Source organism: Octodon degus, unplaced genomic scaffold (genome assembly GCF_000260255.1).
Source record: "Octodon degus isolate 3935 unplaced genomic scaffold, OctDeg1.0 scaffold00129, whole genome shotgun sequence".
NCBI classification, from domain to species: domain Eukaryota; kingdom Metazoa; phylum Chordata; class Mammalia; order Rodentia; family Octodontidae; genus Octodon; species Octodon degus.
The window spans coordinates 7,546,538-7,562,759 of NW_004524705.1; positions in this window are offsets into that span (position 1 = coordinate 7,546,538).

Below are 16,222 nucleotides of genomic sequence, written 5' to 3' on the forward strand. Positions count from 1 at the left end.
TATCTTAATGAATTTGGAAACAAATACGAATCCATGAAACTATTATCACAGTCAATACCACAGATAGCTATCTACCCTTAAAAAGTTCCCTTTTGTTATCATTATTTATTAATATTTTGTTATAGCAATATTTGGGTAAGATTTATCCTAGCAGCAAATTTTTAAGTATGTAATACAATACAAATTTTAAAATATGTAGTACAGAATTTACCATGCCCCAAGATGATTTTGTTCCTTGCAACACTTCTGTTACCCAAAGAGTTCCAAGCTGTAGGTCAAAGAATATATGACTTGGAATATTGAGCTCTCAATTTAAAACCTTTTAAAATCAACGTAAGGTAAGCAAGAAAAAAAAAAAAAAAAGAGGCACACATGTTGTCAAGTTTCATCATACATAGTTGAAACTTCAGCCCCTGTCACCAATATCTCTCAGTAATCCCCCTTCCCAGTTGCTGCCGTCAGTACTATACTCTCTCCATGTGTGAGTTTGACTATTTTAATTTACCCTGTAAATGAGATCATGCAGTGACTGGCCCTTTGTATTGGAATTATTTTACTTCGTGCAATGTCCTCAAGGTTCACTTGTGTTACTACAAATGCCAGAATTTCCTTCCTTTGAAAGGACACATAATACTCTCTTGTAGGCAGTTTGTCTACTGGTGGGCATTTGGGCTGTTTCCTTGACTTTGCTGTTGTAAGCAATGCTGCAATGAACACAGCGTTTCAAAGTATCTTTCCGATATTTCAATTTCAATTCCTTTCAATATATACCTGTATGTAGGATTAGTGGATAACATGGTAGTTCTATTTTTACTTTTGAAGAATATCCACAATCGTCTTCCATAATGACTGTTCTAATTTTCCTTCCAACCAACAAAGCACACAGATTCTCCTTCCTCTAGATACTTCAGGGATTTTCTTTTTCTTTGGGAATAGCCATTCTAGCTGGTGAGGTAATGTTTCACTCTGGTTTAGATTTTAATTTCCCTGATGACTACCGATATTGAATAATCTTCTAAAAACTTGTTGACTATGTATTTGGAAAGGCATAGTCAGATATTTTAGTATTTTTAACTTTTTATTGTGTTTGGCTTTTAAATTAGTTAAAATACAGAATTGCAATTATGTGTGCAAAACGCCATGAGGTGAACATCTTTGTAAATGTCAGCGTCCTCTTAAGGGAAATTGCATGGGAGCAGTGACTACATTACTGTAACTCATATGTGCATTGTGTACCTCATGTGCTTAGATACAAACCTGACTTTAAAAACAATTTTGGCAGGCCAGAAGCCACTAGTTTCTTGAAAAATATTAAAGCTTTCAATTACCCCAGTGTATTTTAATCATTTAAAATTGCTAGGGATCAAAGTTCAGTTCAACTCACTTAAGCAAAGTGAGAAATTTATTACATCATAGTACTAACTTATAGCAACAGTAGTAGGCTGGCATTAAATTCAATGATGGAGGGTCTTATGGACTTTACCCAGTCAGGTTTATTCTTCCTATTGACTCCTATTTCTAGTTCTTTATGGGTATCACATTTTTTCATCATTCCAGATGAATTTTCTTCATAGTTGGGGAGCAGGAATCTAAGTCCACTGTCATGAATGTAAAAGCCTTCCATTTGCGTGATTTAAGAAGCAAAAAGGAGATCCAGGCAGTCTCTACTTAGAGACTGGTGCAGCTTCAATCTTTTATTCCTTCTTGAGTTACATTTGGTGTTGGAAAAATCAGTGTATCTTCAGGGATAGAACAATAATCTCAGGATGTGTCATGAAGCTGCTCAACTCTTGGCAGGAATATGGATACTAATGGTGGCCTCCACCCAAAACTCTGGGATGGAATGATGGAGAAATTGCTCAAAAGAAAGGGCTATTGATATTGTAATGGAATGGAAGGCAGAGTGCTGTCATAACAAGATGATTTCTGCACATTATGTGATGTGAACATTTCTAGACATGAGATTTGGTGGGTTTCTCTTGCTTAAAAATTAAGGTTTAGGGCCAATTAGTTATTCATTTTTTGTTTAGACTTAGAGACTAGGCTATATAATCTACATAAGATGTGGAATTATAAGCATCTTTAATTTTATAGGCAAACCTCATTACTACCACAGAGATAGAAAATACGGTTGATGTTGTCAACAAACAGACATTTGGGCCAAGACTACTTCAATAATAATTGTATTCCATATAAATCGTATGAGTTATTATATGCCTCATAAACTACTCATTTCAAGAAATAATTCTACACTCAGTGACAAGATTTTGTATTTTTAGAACACCAGCAGAATTTACCATACCCCAAGATGATTTTGTTCCTAACAACACTCCTATTACCCAAAGAATTTCAAGCTGTAGGTCAAAGAATATATAACTTGGAATATTGAGCTCTCAATTTTACATCTTTTTAAATACAGGTTCTGTTATTCAGTAATACAAGAAAAGAAAGAGGCACACATGTTGTCAAATTTAATTGTAAAAGTTACATAGAATTAGCTAATTAAATAATAAGTGGATTCTGACATATTAGGGGAATGTCAGAATTCATCAGTGTGAGGGGTATTTGACAGGGGTGATAAATCTTGTTCTCTAGGGTTGCTCTTTTTTAATACCCTTGAACATTGTAGGGCATTTCGAAGTAATACACTGAGAGGCCTGGATTAGGAAAGTCTATTTACTGATACTGGTACCATGAGGATGGCCATTCTAATTAGGACATAGCTGGGATATTTAGACAGTTAAAGCGGGATTCATGCAAAGCGGAGGGAGATGAAGAAGATAATAGCATGCGATTCTACGCATAGATATGCTGACTATAGAAATGCTGTCAGAATCTGGGAATGGGACAAGAACATGAAACTCACATTAAAGAAGTTTTCACTAATGAAAAAATGGTTGCCACTATTTTCAGGATTTATTGTTCACTCCCAAACTGCAATAAAGTGAATTTCAACTTGTCAATATAAACAACTTGCAGTAAATCATTAATTTGGGTTTAAAATAATGCAAAAGGTGAATGTGTAGAGATATTTTATGCTCATGGGCCTACTGATGAGCTTTCAGTTACACTTTACATCTATTCAAAGTATTTCTCTTCCGTTACCCTCTCCACTGTGCTCTCCCCCATCTAAATCTATTGTTGGAAATGATGCGAACCTGCCAGAAGTGTTGTGAGATCCTGAGCTCTCAATTGAAAGATACGTATGTTTAAGATAAGTAAGTGTAGTAGTCTCCCCCTCTGCGTGGGGGGTGCATTCCAAGACCTCCCGCAAATGCCTGAAAATGGAGGTAGAACCAAGTTCTATGTACACTATATATTTTTATACACACATACCCATGATAAATTTTAGTTATAAATTAGATCCAATGAGATTGATAATAACAACAATAAAATGGAATAATTAGAACAACATACTGTAATAAAATTTTCAGCATCACCTCTTTGGTACTTTGTGGACTTTTTAAAAAGAGTAAAATAGGGTTACTTGGACATTGTGGTACTGTAACCATTGACCTGATAAACACAATGCTGCTATATGGGTAATGGGTAGATTTAGGGTGGTTTACATTTGGGGGGGCAGAATGGGGCACCTTGAGGTTGTATTATATGACTCAACTGAGTGGAATGTAAAACTTAGGAAATATTTCTGGAATTTTTCATTTTATACTTGGGCTGCAATTTACTGAAGGCGACTAAAATAGCACAAAGTGATAGCACAGCTGAGAGAATGCCAGCCAGTAAGGAGACCAGGTGATTTTAAGAATCTGAGGATGCCCACTTACATCACAGTCATGACAAACAACATGATTATGTGAGGTTGAGCTGTCAAGACTTACACAGAGCTTTGTGAATCTTAAGCTTCTCTCTCATTGAAAGCTTTCTCTTTGCTGCCCAGTGTACTTACTGTCTGAGATGACAAATTCACAATGGCTAATTTTACATACTTCCCTAAGGGAGAATGGGGGTTTGAGATTGTTGGCCAGTCTTTCCCACTCCTAAGAGTAAAACTAAGACTAAAGCTACCAAGATGACAGATGCTCGAGCCAAGATGTTTCTTAGTAGGAGATCACTACCCTCTGAATCATCTGATAATCCCCTCATCAATGAATAGTGCTGAGTTGCCAGCTCCCTGTGACCTTTTTCCTCTTAAACAACTGCTCATCCTAGATCCCCACTGTACTATTTTGTCTCTTGCTCTTTTCTCTTTCACCATGAGTCAAAAGACCTGGCAGGAGATTGGAGGCTCACTCAGGGGTGCCTGATAGTGCATGCTTCTCATCAGCAAGAACCCAAAGAGAAAGTCAGGAAATGCAAATTTCACTCCTGGTTTGGAGGTAGTTGTGTTTAGTGGCCCTGTGCTCTGAGGACTTGCAGGCTGTGCCCTGTGACAACTCTAGCCAATCTTCACTTTAGGCATCAGGACTCTAGTGACTGGGATTCTAAGGATACCATTTCTGGATCTGTTTATTTTCCTTAATTCCAAGAACCATTAAGTAAGTTGAACACCAAGAATATACTGGCATTCCCTGACTAATGCACTGACTCCTTTGTTGCTGAGGCAGCAAGGGACTTAAAGGGCATTAGCAATTGCCATAAAATACACTATCTATAAAGAGCAAGAGCTGATTATTCAGAGTGTAATGATGGAGAGATCAGATAGAATAATATGGGGGACATGGGCTGCTCATTGCAAGACTGTGCTGTGGGCTTGAGTGTGTAACATTGGTCTTCCCAATTCAGTTAGTACAGCACTAATTTTATTTTTTTAATTTTAATTTTTTTGTTTTTAACTACTTTTATTAAGTAATACATGGTATATTAATGAAATGCCAACAAACGTCAAGATTGAAGCAATAAATATTCAATAACTTAAGTGTGCATAATTGAGTAACATTACTGATTTATAATTAAGGACCTGAAATGTGGTTCTAAAACTACTTCTCAGGCCAGAGAGATGGCTCAGTGGCTTCAATGACTGACTGGCAAGCACAAGGTCCTGAGTTTGATCACCAGTACCCCCAAAATAGTAAAAATAAATAAATAAAATAAGTGAATGAAAATAAACCTACTTTTCAGCTCCTATAGCTAATATTTTAAAGAAAATATTTTCCTTGGTAAGATTTGTTCTTTTTTTCCCATAATTTTATTGATAAACAAATAGCAATGAGACAGTTTCAAATCAAATTGGTAGGACAGTTTCAATAATTAACACATTGCATACATTCTTCCTAGTGGTTACTTGCTTGCAGCACTAATTTTAAAGTTATTGCAGTACTTCCACCAATCACTAAAGCTTACGTGTTTGCTTCACCTTATGTATTTGTTGAACTTCATCTTGGAAGTAATAAAATTATGCATAAACTGTCCCTAATTTTTGAGAAGCAATAAAGTGGCACAGAAAGGGGCATGATTTTCGCATCAATTTTATCAGCAGTTGTAAAGCGGCAGTGGAAATAACCAAAATGTTTCATGCTAGGTGCTGAGGAAGAAGAGAAATACACAGTTCAGGCCCTTAATGGGTTCTTAGCTAATTTAAAAAAACTTTTTTTTGAAAAAAGAAACACTTGAAAAAATTATGTACAAACCAAAAAAATAAATCAATTTACTCAGCAATTTGGGTATCTAAGAAACAGATTTATTGTTTTGGGTACAAAATGATAGTACCGTCACTATTATAACTATATGGAATTACAATTTAAAGTTATATAAAGCACTAGCATCCTTAACATTTTGTGAGATACCATAGTATGGAGAGTACCCTTCAAAATAATGTGCATGGTATGATTTCAGTTGGGGAGCAGAATATGCACATTTGTACAACAGGTACACATTGACGTGTAAGTTAGTAAGGTAGGTGCAGGGCATTGACTTCTTCAATGTATGTGTCTTAGTTTGCCAAAACTCTTACAATAAAAAACACTAACATTCAATGTTATTAAAAATATAATTATCTACTAGTTACTTGTCTCTGGAGGCTGTACAGCTGGTATGTGATTTGGGGAAGTCCTTGAGTGAAGTTGAATTCTATGCAATAGGTTGTGCTTCATTCTTTGTGAAGTGTGGCAGTAAGTTTTGCCTCGAGGTTTCCTGCCAGAGCCTCCCTTCCAAAACACAATTGTCTCTCCACAGCCAAGGGGGACTGGTTCTAGGATACTTTATAAACAGAAAGTTCCACAAACTCTCCAGGCACTTATGTAAAATGCTATATTGTTTGTATATTAGTTACAAACATTTTCCCATAGAACTTAGTCTCTAGATTACTAACACCTAACACAATTTAAGGGCTATGTAAATAGGTTTTATTCTGGTTAAGAAATAATGACAGGGAAACATTTTCATGTTCAGTAGAGACATAAATTTTTTTTAGAAAATCAATCTATGGTTGTTTGAATCTGTGGACATGGAATGTGCTGACAGAGAAGGTCCAGTTTATCTCACCTTAGAGTGTCATAAAGAGAGAGCAACTACAAACCGAAATAGCATTAAGACTGTGAATAGTGACAAACAATTCAAGTAGGACCTGCAATTTATATTATTTTTGAAAACTGCTAAGTGTATGTGTAGATGATGACAAAGTTGTTATAATAGAAAATATATTTTATTTAAAAATATAAAATAATAATTTTGTTTTATTTATTTTATTTTTTAACAAGAGGACAAATTAGAATTAAAACAAAAAAATCACAAATGATACAGAATTTCACTTGACAAAGTAATATGAATTTTATAGTAATGTTGTAATACACAGTGTTGTTCTTCAACCAGCTATTTATATTACCAGGCATATGCATGTAAAATTGGAAGAAGAAATAAAAAAAGAAATTAAGAAGAGAAAAAGTACAAAAAATTAAAAACAGGAGACAAAACAGATTAAGTATTATCTGCTCCTTTCCATAGGCCAGCAGAAATGCATAGTACAGTTGTCCAAACCACCCTGCTTACATCCCTAGATAAATCTCTTTTTCCCACTCTGTCTCCTGCTCTTCTCCTCAACTCAGTAACTCTTTCCTTTTTGAGTAAGTTCATTCTCTTTTCCCAGTATCTATTGTACTCTTCAGTATCCAATTTTCTCTTTCAGATTCTCACACTAAGCAGGCAATATCATGTTTGCACATGCAGATCTGATTTATTTCACTTAAGCATATGTTCTCTAGTTGCATCCATTCACTGACAAAAGACTCAAATTTATCCTGTTTTATAGCTGAATAATACTATATTCAACTACAAAATTGTGTAAAAATACCACATCTTCTTTATCCATTCTTCAGTGGATGGGCCTCTGGGTTATTTCCAGGGTTTATCTATGACAAATTGCTCTGCTATAAACATGGGTGCACATATACCACTGTGGTATGAGGTTTTCAGTTCTTCTGGAAACATACCCAGGAGGGGAATAGCTGGCTTGAGTGGGATCTCCAATTCTAGCTTTTGAAGGAGTCACTACACAGATTTCCATAGTGGTTGTACTAGTCTGCACTCCAGCCTACAGTGAAGAAGGGTTCCTTTTTCTCCACAGCCCCTGTAGAATTTATTATGAGCTGACTTTTTTTTTTCCTGTATTTAGAACAGGGTCTATAGGGTCTCACTAAGTAGATAGGACTTGTAGCAATCTTTCTGTTTTCAGCCTCCCAAGCACTGGGATTCCAGGTGCCTGCCACCATGCCCAGTCTCAATTTCTGTCTCATTGTGCCCTGGGGGTGGAACTGGCATGGCATGCTGGGGATCAAACCCTAGCCTCTGTGCTCTGCCTAAGCAGGTGCTTTACGCTTTAGTCCACTGAACTATCAGGCCAGCCCTGACTGACTACTTGATGTTAGACATTCTTTCTTGGGTGAGATAGAATCACAATGTTGTTTTAATTTGCATTTCTTGAACAATCAATGGCATAGAACATTTTTTCATATATTTACTTGCCATTTGTATTGTTTCCTCGGTGGAGTGTATGTTCATCGCAGATGCCCCTTTTTGGATTGGGTCTTTGAATTTGGCGGGGGCTTGATTTTTTAAAATTCTTTATGTGTTCTAGATTGAAGACCTTTGTCAGAGGGACAGTAGGCTATAATTTTTTCCCAGTTTGTGGATTTTTTTTTACTCTTGGAGATTTGTTTTTGAAGGGCAGAAATTTTTCAAAAAGATGAAATCCCAGTTGTTGATTCTTTGAAGTAATTCCCAAGACATTTTGTTTTTGTTCATGAACTCTCTACCTATCTCTACATCTTTAAGATTTCTATCTACATTTTCCTCCAGAGGATTTAGTGTTTCTGTATCAATATTTAAATCTTTGATCCATTTTGACTGTAGATTTGTGCATGGTGATAGGCATGGGTCTACTTTTAGCCCTTGGCATGTGGAAAGCCAGTTTTTCCAGCATCATTTAATAAAGAGGCTATCTTTATTTCAATGAGCATATTTGGTCCCTTTATGAAACATAAGTTGGCTGAGTGTGTTTGTTGTTGTGCCTGCATCTTCTAATCTGTTCCATTGATTCTAGGGTCTGTCTTTGCCCATGCCATGCTGATTTTATCACAGTAGCTTTATAGTATAATTTCGGGTCAGGGATTGTGATACCTCCTACCTTTCCTTTGTTTCCCAGAATTGCTTTTGATATTCTGGGTCTCTTCTGGTTCCAAATGAATTTAAAGAAAATTTTCTTTAGTTCTGTGAGGTATACTAATGCTATTTTAATTGGGATCACATTAAATCTGTATAGCAATTTTAGGAGAATGACTATTTTCACAATGTTGGTTCTTCCTATCCAGGAGCACGGAATACTTTTCTATTTTCTGAATTCCTCCTCAATCTCTTTTTTCAGAGTACCATGGTTTTCACTGTGTAAATCTTTTACATCATTGGTGAGATTGATTCCTAAATATTTTATGTTTTTGGATGTTATTGTAAATGGCATGGTTTTTCTAATTTCTCTCTAGTTGTACTCATTGTGTACACAAATGCTACTGATTTTTGGGTGTTGACTTTGTATCCTACCATGTTGCTGAATTTGGTGATTAAATCTGCAAGACTCTTAGTGGAGTTTTTAGAGACTTCTATGTAAAGTATCATGTCATCTGCAAATAATGACAATTTCACTTCTTTTCCAATCCTTATACTTTTCATTTCTCTCTCTTGTCTAATTGTTCTGGTTAATGTTTCCAGAACTATATTCAATAAGAGTGGAGAAAGTGGACCTCCTTGTCTTGTCATGATTTTAAAGTGAAGGCCCTTTGTTTTTGCCCAATTAGTATGATGTTGGCTGTTGGTTTCTCATAGATGGCTTTTATCAGGTTGAGAAATAGACTATCTTTTCCAATTCTTTGTATGGTTTTTATCATGAATGAGTTTTGGACATTATCAAAAGCTTTTTATGGGCCTATTGAGATGATCATGTGGTTTTTATTCTTGTTTCCATTGATATGGTGTCTTACATTTATGGATGTCTGTATATTGAACCATCCCTACATTCCTGGATTGAATCTATTTGGTATGATATATAATTTTCTTGATGATTTTCTGCATTCTGTTTGTTAGTATTTTATTGAGGATTCTTTCATCTATATTAATTAGAGAGATTGGCCTATAGTTCTCTTTTTTAGTTGGCTCTGTCTCTGGTTTTGTAACCAAAGTAGTATTTACCTCTGGGATAGAGCTTGAGAGAATTTCTTCCCTTTCAATTTCATTGAATAGGTTGAGAACGTTACCATTAAATCTTCTCTGAATTTCTTGTAGAATTCTGCTGTGAATCCATTGGTACCTGGGTTTTCTTTGTTGGTAGGGTTTTTATTACATTTTCAATTTTGTTTCTCATTATTGGGTTATTAAGAGTTTGCATATATACTTGACTCAGCTTTGGCATTTTACATGTATCTAGGAAACTGTCCATTTCTTCTGTGTTTTCCAACCAGTGAAAGTAAAGATTTTGGAAGAAAGTATTGGTGATCTTCTGAATTTTTCTAAGGTCTGTCGTGATCTTGCCCTTCTCATTCCTTATTGCAGGTATTTGGGTTTTTTTCTTTCTTTCTTTCTTTCTTTCTTTCTTTCTTTCTTTCTTTCTTTCTTTCTTTTTTTTTGATTAGATTGGCTAGAGGTTTGCCAATTTTATTTATTTGTTCAAAGAATTAACTCTTTGATTCATTTATTATTTGTATTGATTTCTTCATCTCCAGTACATTAATTTCTGCTCTAATCTTTAAACTTCTTGCCTTCTTTGGGCTGTGGGCTTGAATTGTTCTTCTTTTTCTAGGAGCTTGAGGTGCAGCATAAGATTGTTTATTTGGGCTTGTTCTGTTTTTCTAATGTGTGAATTTACCACCATAATTTGTCTTTACTTAACACAGCTTCCCACTGGTTTTGGTAGGTTGTATCTGTTTTCATTTGATTGTAAAAGTTTGTTAATTTCTGCTTTAATTTTATCTGTGACCCACTAGTTGTTCAGGAGGTTGTTATTTAATTTTCATGTGTTTGTGGCATTTTTGTGGTTTATTTCATCCATAATTTCCAGTTTTATTGCACGGTGGTCAGATAGTATGCATGGGATAATTTCAATTACTTTGCATTTATTTAATAGTGCTCTGTTTGGTAGTATAAAGTCTATTTTGGAGAATGTCCCATGTGCAGCTGAGAAGAATGTGTATCTGTTGTTGCTGGGTGAAACACTCTGTGAAGGCCTACTAAATCAATTTATTCACAAGTGGGGTTTAGTTCTGTTATTTCTTTGCTGATTTTTTTGACTAGTTGATCTCTCTCTTTGTGACAGTGGCATGTTAAAATCTTTCATTGTTATTGTATTATTCCTCATTTGATTTTTCATGTCTGTTAAAATTGTCTTATGTAGGTGGGTGCTCCTATATTAGGTGTTTATATATTTATAATTGTTATCTTTTCCTCTTGCAATTTTCCCTTAACAAGCATGTAATTGTTAAGGCCCCCAGTCATGGGCCCCCTGCCCCTGTACCACTTCCAATGTTCCTGGATGTGCCAACCATAGCTGTGCTGCAAAGATTTAACCTTGACCATCTGTGCCTGGCTGAATATACATATAACTTTGTTTCAGCTTGCTTCAAGGATTCTATACTTTGTGCCCAAAACACCCTGCCCAGAGAAGGACACTTTATGACTCACCTTCCCCCATCCCCACATGCTCATTGATCAATAAATTCCCTGTCTCCCCAGCCATGGCTGCTGTTCAGGTCTGCTGCGCAGCCTGACACATGCTAGTCGCTGTCAATAAACCACTCCTTTCATGCCAGCTAACATGAGTGTGGTCCTGTGTGGGTTTGAGGGCACCTTTTCCCCAACAGTTTTTCCTGTCAGTAGTGACCTTCTTTATCACTTTGAATGATATTTGAAGTTGATACTAGCAACCAGGACAGCTACCCCTGACTTTTTTCTGATTTCTTGTAGCATAGAGGATTGTTTTCTATCCTTGATTTTTAGTCTGTGAATTTCCTTTTAAGTTAAATGTGTTTCTTGTATGCAGAATATTGTTGGATTTTGTTTCTTAATCCACTCTGCTAGATTGTCTCTTCTGATTGGTGAATTGAGGCCATTTACATTGATGGTTATAACTGATAATATTGGCTTATCTTTGTCATGTCATTTTCTTGCTATTGGCTTCATACTTTCCCCCTCTTTTTATTCACTTGCTCTTTTTTGTGGTTTCTTTCTGTTGTTCTTGAAGCTGCGATCACTTCTGTCTCTTTCTAGAATATCTGTCAGGACTCTTTGTAGGATTGGTTTGGTGATCATAAGTTTCTTCAGTTGTTGTCATGAAAGGATCTTATTTCACGATTGAATTTGATAGATAGTTTTTTAGGGGACATCAATCGAGATTAGAGTTTATTTTCTTTTAGGACCTGCAATACTTCATTCCAAGCTCCTCTTTAATAAAAGGCAAAAGATTTATATGATTTAAAAGAAACCAGAGTATGCTTTTCTTGATTTGATGGTTTGGATTGAGAAATCAGCCGTAATTATGATGGGCTTTCCATTGTAGGTGATCTGCTTCTTTTCCCTTGCAGCTTTTAATATTCTATATATTTTCTTTTTGCTGAATTTCTGAGGTCTTGATGATTATGTGTGTAGGTGTAGATTTATTGTGATTATGGTTGTGTGGAGTTTTATATGCTTCACTAATCTTTTTGTCAGGTTTGTGTCTCATGTTTGCAAAATTTTCTGCTAGTACTTCTGCAAATAATCTTTTTATGCCATTTGTGCTGTCTCCTGCTGCATCATTGACACCTATTATTCTTGTATTAGTTTTCTTTGCATCATCTTGTGGCTGTTCAGTTGTTATTTCCTGGTTCCTTGTTAGTTTTCAGAGATCTTTCCTTTCACAATCATTAGCTGCACCGCAGTCTTCGAGGTCTGAAAGTCCATCTTCAGTTTCATTCAAGTGGTTTTGCCAGCTTTCAATAGAGTTCTTAAGTCCCTGGTTCTCTGAATCTGTTTCATGCATTCTAATTTTTTTCCTATATTGTTCATTCAGTGTTTCCATCATTTTTATTCTCCTCTATTTTTTTAAAATCTGTGTCTTCTTTAGCTGTGTTGAGCAATTCTTTCATGATTGTTGCCTTTTTTTGAACCTGAGAGATTATTTCTTTTTTTCTTTTTTCTTTATTTATTTTATTTTTTGACATAATTTTATTGATAAATAGCAATGAGACAGTTTCAAATCAAATCGGTAGGACAGTTTCAATAATTAACACACTGCATACAATCTTCTTAGTGGTTAATTGCTGTACAAGATGCGGACTTGATTTCCTATTTACAAACACCATTAGAACAAATCATTCTATTCATTAAGAATGTAACTATATATCTATCCTAACCACTTTGAATACACAGATACAAAATGGACATTCATCTGCATCCCTTTTTTTGTTAAGTTCCGTTATTTTAATATTACAGGTGTGTTAACTCAGCAAAACATTCTAAAAGAGTCCAGTATCCCATAATAGTATTGGGTCTTCCGCTTGACTGGCAATGTCAGAAAATGTTGACCTGAGTCCCCTACAGCTCAACATAACAGCATGGCTTTACTTCTTATATTTCGTTTTTATACTTTTCTGCTGGATGGTTAAGACCAAGGTAAAGCAGGACCTATGCAACAAGAGTTGTAGCTTTTGGATCTGATAAGGTCAGTGAAATTCCCTCAAGATTTATCCTTCTGATCTTATTTCTTCTATAACCTGATGGACTTGTTTCTTTACTTCAGTTGCTATGATTTCAGAGATTTCAGGTTTGTGATATCCAAGTTCTTATACGTGTCTCCTAGATTTGTTCTGGGTGGGCTACAGGATTGAGAGTGCCTTTTGCTTCTGAATTTTGACATTTATGAAGTTCCAAGTAATGACTCAGACACAGCCCCACAGGCAGTCCAGCATCTGCTGAAGTTCTTCAATGGCTCCAAGAAGGCTCTGCACCTGTTTGTGCTGGGCCCACAGATCCCAGATCTCCTGATTCCCACAGGCCACTCAGACTCCTCCTAAGTTCTGAAAAGTTTAGAACAGCACCAGCAGAAGCTCCATGCCTGTGTGTTTGGGGCTAAGGCAGGTCAGAGCTTACTAGAGTCCTACAGGCTGCCCAGAGGCCACCAAAGTTCTTAAATGGTGCCAGAAAAGCTCCCAAAAGAGATAATCTGAACATTATTTAACTACTATTTAACTGTTATTTCCCAGTTATTTCTAATTATTAGTGATTAGTATAATTAGAGAATGACTTTATTTTTTCTTTGTTGAAACATGACCCTCCTTGCAAAATATAAATATTTGATAACGTAAAAATCAGCAAAGTCCAAATAAGATGTACTGCTACTCATAGCAACTACTTAGGATTGATATTCATCTGTATATGGTGAAAAATTTACAATGCTCATTGTGAGAAATAAATGGCTTATGAGATTATTATAAGAAAAAAGATGAAAGTTATTGATTTAATATATACTGCAAACATGATTTGAGATCACTCCAAAATTATCACTCTTATGAAGAGTATGCATTATGGAGAATAATTCCATATGTTTTGTACTTTGATGAGGTTGGTCAATCAATAAAATGTTATAGTTTTTGTGGGAGTTGGAACATTAATTCTTTGTTCATGATTTTGAAAACTAGAGGAAAGTGATTTCAGAAAAAATATAGTTTATGATACATTTTACTGATGTGAATGCAGTATCTTTTATAACTTTTTTAAAAAGAGGTCTTATGAGCTTATAACAAACCATTTGTTATCAATAACTGTAAAATAAATTCTAAGAACAATTGACTTATAAGGACTATTAAGATAAAGGAACAGTATATTCAAATTATATGAGGTTCTAATGACTTTGGGTAGAATTTTCTGATAAGTTTGTTTGTAAAGCTGAACTTGAAGTATTTCCTATGAGTTTTAAAATTTTCTGATAAGAAATAAATGAAGCTTTGCATTTTGTTTGAATAAGACATACAGAAGGTTCTTTGCATTTACTAATTCTGTGTTAGGAATTTATCTTCCAAGATGCAGTATACTTTTCTACTCACTAGTTAAGGGAAATGTTTGGCTACTTTGGCAATGGAAAGTAACTTAATCCATTGTTTTTCTGGGGGCAAAGAATGCATTTATTTATGGACTATGATGATTTTATAATTTATACAAGGTAGGTGGATACTTGACATAAATAGTTGAAATGTAATCCATATGTTAAATTTCTGCATCTCGATCATGTTTCCCATTTGAAACTCTAGATGCATTACATTGTAAAAATGATAATTGCAGGATGCAACAAAACTGTCCTTTAGAATTGAGACTAATTGTACATATACAAAGATGATTGTGAAGATGGTGGTTAACATACCCTGTTGTGCTTAACTTTACATGTGTGTACTTAATTTCAGTTCATATAACTAACTTTCCTGGGTAGTTATATATATATATATATTTTGTAGTGCTACTGGAGATTTGAACTGAAGGACTTTCTCCTTAAACTACCTTCCTGGCATTTAAAAAAAAATAACTTTGTGATTTGGTACTACTGTCACTCAGTTTTCCTGGTGATGTTCAAAGTTGCAGTACTCCTGCCTCAGCCTTCTAGAGTGCTGGTATTATAGGCTTGCACAACCTCACCCAGCTCTACTAAATAAGTAAAGGTGTTTTTAGTTTCATGAGAGTTGTTTTTTCCTGGGATAAAGCTTCTTGTCTGTATCAAATTGTAAATTTCAGTACTCTACAAATTAAGGATGCACAAGAATCTCTAAGGAGAGTTTTTGTTATAGCTTATATTTAGAATATGCCCCCAAAGTCTCATGTGTTCAGAGTTGAGGTATTAGAAATTTAATTTTATCATGTTGTTATTATACTCATCTGTGGATTAATCCACTGATAAATCCAGAGCTAAATTTGATTATAGGAGGTAGGTCAAAAGAGGCAGAGAGGTGGGCCCCTCAGGGTGCACTCTGGAATCATATGTCTTCCTTATTGGTTCCTTCTTCTGTCTATATCCTAGCTGCTGTAAAACAAACAGCATTTTTGCATCATTCTCCTCTGCCATGCTCTTTCTGTCTTGGAGTCAGGTGAACATGCACAGAATCCTCTAAGAACTACGAGCCCAAATAAACATCTCTTCCTTTAATTTGTGGGTGTTAGGTACTATGTCTAGGAAACAAGAAAGACACTAAGATTTAGGTACCAAAGAATTGGGGTTATTGACATGACTATTCCTTATCACATGGTTTAAAAATCTTTGCAACTGTTTTGTGGGGGGAGTTTGGAAAAGTTTGGAGATGCAGGCTAGAGAAGCCCAGAATATTGCCAGCTGAGCTTCACAGGAGACTCATGTTGGCATTCGGTAGACCACAATCCTAATAGAAATGAAGACTGTAAAAGCTAGCCTCAGGAGATTTAATTGGGAAAAAGGACTGAACTGGCCACAAGATAAGATGATGCATGTATTACACTGTACAAAAAATGTGTCTACATTTTGGCCATTTCCTGATACTTTGCAAGGGACTAAGAATAAAATCAGTAGGCTAAAGGAAATTTCAAAACAATCCAATCTTCAAGCTATGGCAGGAGCACTAATGGCTGTCTGTAGCCAGATCTACAGTAAAAATCAGGAGAAGACAGAGTAAAGAGATGTGAAAACTCTTCAGTTTTGACAGAAGTGAAGTACTTGGAAAGTTGAACCTATGGGTAGCATGGTTGATAAAGGTTCATATTCAGAACAAGCCAACTACTTTGCATGAGGACA